Genomic DNA, 7500 nt, shown 5'->3' on the forward strand with positions numbered 1-7500 from the left:
GTTGTACGACCTGAACTTAAAGGTGTTGAACTTAGTTTGCTGCCTGAATTCTTATTTACCTATTTATTTGATTATTTATTATTTATTATTTACTTAATTATTTCTATTGAGGGTATGCATTTCTCTCTCTCTCTCTCTCTCTCTCTCTCTCTCTCTCTCTCTCTCTCTCTCTCTCTCTCTCTCTCTCTCTCTCTCGTACTGTATGGCCTTTCCATTGTGAAAAGGCTTAAATCTGACAGTAATCCCGCCACTTTACATTTTATGACCGTCAACTCGTGACATTTCGTTTTGCTTTCCTACATTCTATATATTTTTGTTGGTTTGTTTGTATAGTATTTTGTATCTATCAGTCTTCTCACCAAATACTTTCTCTCATCCACTGCACAGCGTTGATTTATTGGTGTTTTTACGCCGCTACAGGAATGTCGTATGGAGTTTGTTCGAGGAATCTTGGCATTCTTGGTTCTTCATCGCTCCCTGTCGACGGTGAATTGATATTAGTAATTGGAAAGTATTAGTCTAAGCTGATACGTGTCTTTCCTCCTCTGGGCAATACCGGGCTATAAATTAGTGTTCCTTTTTCAACTGAATAATATATTAATCTATGTTTTGTTCCTGTGTTTGTGCAGTATTTTGTATCTGTCAGTTTCCTCACTTAATTTTTCCTCCTTCCCACTGCACAGCGTTGATTTATTGGTGTTTTTACGGAGCGACAGCAAGGAGTTTATTTCAGGAATGTGTAGCAGACTTGGTTCTTCATTGCTACCCTTTGCCGGTGAGTTAATACTAGTGATTGGCAAGTACAAGTTTAAGCAGATGTGTCTTTCCTCCTCTGGGCAATACCGAGCTGTAATTAGTGCTCCTCTTTCAGGTAAATGATTATAAATGGAAACATAGAGTCATGTTCAGCTGCGTAACAACTCACAGGAGATCTTGCCTCAGTAACATTATTGTAGAAAATAAATAAAGAATAAGTAGACAAAGTTCATCGTTCATTTCCTAAAACATGGATGTGATTAATGATATAAGGACAACATCTGTGCTCAATTACATAGCATTCCGTAAAAATAAATACTACTACTACTACTACTACTACTAGTACTACTACTACTACTACTACTACTGCTAATAATAATAATAATAATAATAATAGTAATAATAACAGCAATAAAACTTTGTAAAAATAAAAATAGGTAAACCTTCATTAATCTAAACATCAACACAAGCTCTTCAAAGGTAATGCGTCTCCAGAAACCAGAAAGCAAAGTAAATTTCTTTGTAGGTTGCTGGCTAAAGTGTTCAGCCTCTCTCTCATCACCGCAGTGTTGCATATCTTCTTATCTTCTACGGCTATTTTCACGCTAATTGCTCTTTTGATCTTGCTAATGGCATGCTTCCCCTCCTTTTTACTTCCACTTTCACTCACTTTCATTCTGTCCTTTTTCTTAATGTAAAAGTTAACCGGTATTCTCAATCATTCATCCCTTTTTTTTTTTTTTCTCGATAAAGTCTGAACTCCCTGCCTGCTTCTGTATTTCCTTCTCGTGATTTAAACTCTTTCAACAGGGATATTTCAAGTCACTTATTTCCATTTTAGTCTCTAAAAGGGACTAGCATCACAGTGGGTCTTTTTATTCTTCCATTTTTTGTTGTCCTAAAGCGGTGTCCCTCTCAGACACACACACACACACACAAAAAAAAAAAAAAAGTAAATCTCTGTGTAGCTTGATGGCAAAGGCTAGTGAGCGTTGTCACTGGACGCGCTGCCCCACACAGGGAACACGCCCCGCGCCCCACCTCTAGTCTTCCGGGCCTCGCTTGACATCCCTGTGTAAACAGTCACTCCCGGACCCGACTCTTATCAGTTTTTGTGATATTTTGTGTACAGAATAAACCTTGTTTGTTGACCCGCCAGCGTCACGTCGCACTCCTGTCTCCTTCCTGCGGCGCGGTTTAATTTCATATGTTCCACAATAGTGATTACATTTCATGTTCCACAATGGTGATTTAATTTAATGTGCTCCACAATAGTGATTTTATTTTATATCCTCCGAAATATAAATAAAATTTTACATCCTTGACAATAGAAATTTCATTTCATTTGCCCTACTACTGCGGTTTGATTTCATATGCTACACAATTGAGATTTAATTTCATATGCTCCACAATAGTGTATTTGAACCTCTTTTTTAACATCCTTTACGACAACAATCTTTTGACACGTCCTCTATAACAATGTTTCTTCTTTTTTCCTTCTCCCTCCTCCCCATTGTTCATCTTCTTCACCTCCTCCTCCTCCTCCTCCTCCTCCTCCTCCTCCGTGTGTGCTTGGATTTGGTGAGTCGTAGTGTGAAATGCCTGACCGCTAGTGAGAACATTCTTAGCCTTGATTCAGAGACAGAAGTGTCGCACCCCAGCCAGCCACTGAGGCCACTGAACAGCGGCTGTTGCTAATGTGCTGTGATCACAATCCCCGCGATGTGTTCCCCAGCTGTCCTCTTGTGTGGCGGTTGGCTAGTGTCCAAGAGCTCCGTCGCGGCTTCTCCTTTAGGTAAATATGGCATGGCTTGTTTACATAAAAGTATAAGAAATTAAGGAAAGCTGCAAGAAACCATGAGGTCAGCACGTGGTAGTCTGTGCCTCACTGTAGTATTATGTCACTAAAGTAAAGCAATGAAAATGCAATGGGTGAACCCAGCCAGTACAGAGAAGCAAAACACTGATTGGCTGCATACTGAGAACTTTCATTTCTCTAATAATGGGGTCTTTTGTGACGTTCAGGCACATATCGTATTATCCAACGCCGCTTTAATCATAAATTCGAGTTAATCGCTCTGACTGATCTTGTAAAAACATTCGTTTGTTCCAGCTGTACAGGTAGTGAAGGTCCCACCACGTGCAGGCACGCCGCACTGGCGCCACGTGTAGGCACGCCGCACTGCCCCTACGTGCAGGCACGCCGCACTGCCACCACGTGCAGGCATGCTGCACTGCCACCACGTGCAGGCACGCCGCACTGCCACCACGTGCAGGCACGCCACACTGCCACCACGTGCAGGCACGCCGCACTGCCGCCACGTACAGGCACGCCACACTGCCACCACGTGCAGGCACGCCGCACTGCCACCACGTGCAGGCACGCCGCACTGCCGCCACGTGCAGGCACGCCGCACTGCCACCACGTGCAGGCACGCCGCACTGGCGCCACGTGCAGGCACGCCGCACTGGCGCCACGTGCAGGCACGGCGCACTGCCGCCACGTGCAGGCACGGCGCACTGCCGCCACATGCAGGCACGCCGCACTGCCACCACGTGCAGGCACGCCGCACTGCCACCACGTGCAGGCACGCCGCACTGGCGCCACGTACAGGCACGCCGCACTGGCGCCACGTGCAGGCACGCCGCACTGCCGCCACGTACAGGCACGCCGCACTGCCCCTACGTGCAGGCACGCCGCACTGCCGCCACGTGCAGGCACGCCGCACTGCTGCCACGTGCAGGCACGCCGCACTGCCGTCACGTGCAGGCACGCCGCACTGCTGCCACGTGCAGGCACGCCGCACTGCCACCACGTGCAGGCACGCCGCACTGCCGCCACGTATGTATGCTACACTTCCTTGTTAAATATAAGATATAAGATGATTTTTAAAGCTTTTTTTTTTCTTTTATTTCCTGCGCACTGGATGAGTGTCCACCGTTGATGTGGATGCAAAATAACACCAATGGAATCCCCCTCACAGGAGCGACACTCCCCGCGGAATTACATAATTTTTATACTTCACACTATTAACTTGCAAAATTACCTTCATGAAAATTCAATGCGACGCCTAAATGAGTGTTTGCACTCACTATTCACGCTGATCGGTGCGTGGATTAAAATGTTTTGAGTCGCGCTGGCAGGAAATGTTAAACAGATTTCCTCCACGTCCAAACAGGCACGCATAGTGCTCCCCGAGTGACGTTCGGGTCACCGAAGGTCAGCATGACGAGGGGAAACAAACTACACTACCATCAAGGTCACACTGTCTGTGGCGGTGCGCAAGGCAAGAAGGCATCAGGTGGTGTTGGTATTCCAGTGTATTTCCTGTGTAAGCAGCTTCATCTTTTACCTTCTTTGTTCTGATTCAACGTCATCAAAATACAGCTGTGTTGAAACGCTGCCGTACATACAAGTAAATAGTGTTGCGCTGTGCATACTTAGTATTCTTGTCCCTGGCCTTCCCTAATCTACCCATCCACCAGGCCGGCATTCCTCTAAAAGATGGAAGTCGAGTCGCAGCGTCTGTATCGGTTCGGGAAGAACTGAATCTCCCTTCCCCTCGATGCCTTGTCCCATCATAGGAACAAAAATAGAGGGAAGGGATCTCCATTCCCCTCGCTCCGTCCTTTTTAGCCACAGTTCACGGCACGCAGGGAATTCCGAGACACGTACTCCACGCCCTGCTTCTCGGAGCAGCTGCCCTGGATTATATAGCAGGCTTCACCACAGCCAGAATGAAGCCCTCTGTGGGGCACGCGAGGATCATCTCATCCCTACTTCGCCCATACGCTGTGTAGATTATATAACTATTTTCTTAGACCAGAGAAGAAAAATAATATTAAGCATAAGAGTACTCAGTTTTAAATCATTCTGAACAGAGTAACTTTTAACCCAGTCCGCTGCCCAACCACCATCATAAAAACTAGAGTGAGGTGCTTATAAAACAATGCAGACGGCGATGCCTTCTCCAAGAGGAACGATCCCTGACCTTTCTATCATTGTCTTCCCCTATAGTGAAGGATCGGGGCCTTCCTTTACCCTCCCCCGCCTCCGTCCGTTCACTGCATCCCCCTCCATTCCTCTTCCTCGCCCACACTCTCCTCCACCTTCGCCCCTTCCACTCCTCCTCGCCTACACTCCATTCATCACATTGATTTTCTGTCTCTCTCGTGATCTTCACTCTGAAAATGCTCGCTAAATCCGGCTCCCTAAAAGAGAGAATCTCAAGAATAGGAAAAATAAAGCGAAAGAGGGCAAGTTATTTTAGCCTCCGTGATGTCTTGGTATTTTTCTCTTTAAGAACTCTCCCGTCTTGAAGAAAAGGTGAAAGGTAGTAAAAGAAAACATGGAATTATAGCGTGAGTGAGAGGCAAGAATGATCGTTAAGTGTTTTGTGTGAGTGGCAAGGGCGATTTTGTGACGCGTTACACCTACATAAATAATAAAAAAAATCAAATAAATAAATAAATGAAATTAAATAGAGCTGACTCATAGACAGATAAAATTCACGATGTAGCAAAGAATCGATCAATGCATCAATCATTTTTCTATTCCATTTTTCATACATCGCTTGATTAAACAGCACTTCCCTGCCTCTCTCCCGCAAGACGCTTCATTCTTACTCTCCACTGCTCGACAGCCTGGCTGGAGGGAGAAAAAATCCAGAAGCAGCAAAGACTACCAGGATCTCTCTGCTCCATTCAGAAATAAAAGGATCATAAATTGAGCTTTCAGTAGTGAGTCCTGGAATTATTCAGCACCACCTCAGCGGTTCGAATACCAGATGACGGTGAACAGTGTGGGGAATAGAGAGAGGAGGTGAACTTTAAGAAAATCATTGTGAAGGAAGAGGAAGATGGAAAGACATGAAGTTGTGGAAGTTACCTGCTAAAATACCGAGGATAAAAACACAGATATCATTATGTTAGTAGTAAAGAAAACTTGAATTAAGGGAAGAGAAGGAAGAACTATTTGAGTTTTTAGAAGTAAATTTTGGAAGGAAAGAAAGCAAACATTAATAAAGATGGATTTGGTGGGATAAAATAACATGTACCAGTGGAGCATTAGTAAAGAAAGCTCCATATTAAGGGACAAAGGAAGAAATATGAGAATTCTCAGATGTATAATTCAAAAGGAAAGAAAGTAAATATTGATGAAGACAATTGTGGAAATTCGGCTCTGGGATAGCGACGATAAAATGACAGGTACCAACAATATTAGTATTAGAGAAAACTTGATATTAAGGGACAAAGGAAGAAATACTGGAATCTTCAGAAGTACAGTTTGGAAGGAAAGAAGGCGAGCATTGATGGAGACTGTTGTGGGAATGCGTTGCTGAGATAGCGAGAGTAAAATGTTAAGTACCAGTATGCTAGTAATAAAGAGAGAGAGAGAGAGAGAGAGAGAGAGAGAGAGAGAGAGAGAGAGAGAGAGAGAGAGAAAGTGATATATAACCAGTAAAGTACGAAATATTAGAAACCTCGGAAATATTTTTTGGAAGAAAAGAAGGCGACTGTTGACAAAAACAGTAGCGAGAATTCATTCCTGAGTTAGATATGATAACATGACAAGCAGCAGTGCATCGCCTGATGTACTGAAAACCTGATATAGAGACAAAAGAAGAAATTTTAGGAATCTTAGAAGTATATTTTAGAAGGAAAGAAAGCAAATGTTAATGAAGATAGATTTACTGGGATAAGGTAACAAATACCAGTGCATCATTAGTAAAGAAAACATATTAACCGATAAAGGAAGAAATATAAAAAATCTTTGATGAATATTTTGGAAAGAACGCGAATATTAATGAAGCCTGAAATGTTTATCGAGAACAGCATCTTATGTAACATTTAACAAGAAATTGAAAATATTACAAGGAACTCCAAGCGTCAACTTGTCTGATGGAACTGGCGAAAGAAAGTCAGAGAAACTTAATTGAAGAATTCTGATGGCGAACAGAACAAGAATGTGAGGCTCGTGGCACGGAAGGACAAGACCACTGATTCTCTCTCTCTCTCTCTCTCTCTCTCTCTCTCTCTCTCTCTCTCTCTCTCTCTCTCTCTCTCTCTCTCTCTCTCTCTCTCTCTCATCTACGTTGGAGAGAATTGAGAAGCACGAGGAGGCATTTGTTTTATTTTACTTTATTCTTTCTATTTGGCTATTAGCTTTTTTCTCATTCACGTCTTCAGTTTTAGGAGAGGAAAGGCAACACTTGATCATTTCTGTCACCACTCTGTCTCTGGTGGTACGCAAAGTCGCATTAGGAGGAGGAGAAGTATGTGAAGTGTTTGCCTCGTGCACCGGAGACAATAACTTCCACTGTGAGCACAGGCGTGGGTCTCTAACAAGGCGATATCACTCACTTTGTGGAGCCTTACAACAAGACAGCCTCAGGTCCTCAAGCTGGGTAGAGACAAACATGTAAGCCTTGGTAGGTCGAAAATACAGATTTGAAAAAGAAATTTGAAAAGAAAAAACATATCAAATATATGTTATCTAAGGAGTCCAATGAACAAAAAAGAGAAACAGGTTTAATTGCTGACTAAAGTTAGAGACTGAGAGAGTGAGTGGTAATGGATATCAGCCATCGTGCAGTCCGACTATGCAATAATTAGTAATGATAATAAAGGGTTAACTAATATATTGGTAGTGACTGAAAATGTACGTGTGTGTGTGTGTGTGTGTGTGTGTGTGTGTGTGTGTGTGTGTGTGTGTGTGTGTGTGTGTGTGTGTGTGTGTTTTGT

General features: G+C 43.5%; 1 protein-coding gene across 2 annotated transcripts in view; it reads right to left on the minus strand.

The window, feature by feature from the left end:
* Positions 1-7500, minus strand: part of LOC135116157 (octopamine receptor beta-2R-like) — a 37509-nt gene that overhangs the window by 14856 nt on the left and 15153 nt on the right. The window contains exon 3 of one of the 2 annotated variants that reach the window (XM_064033409.1): positions 360-477. The exons of the other annotated variant lie outside the window; for it this stretch is intronic. The gene's annotated coding sequence lies outside the window, so the exon portion shown is untranslated. The remainder of the gene's footprint in view (positions 1-359; positions 478-7500) is intronic. 2 annotated transcript variants of the gene reach the window in all.

This window comes from Scylla paramamosain, chromosome 30 (genome assembly GCF_035594125.1).
Source record: "Scylla paramamosain isolate STU-SP2022 chromosome 30, ASM3559412v1, whole genome shotgun sequence".
In the NCBI taxonomy this organism is placed as follows: Eukaryota; Metazoa; Arthropoda; class Malacostraca; order Decapoda; family Portunidae; genus Scylla; species Scylla paramamosain.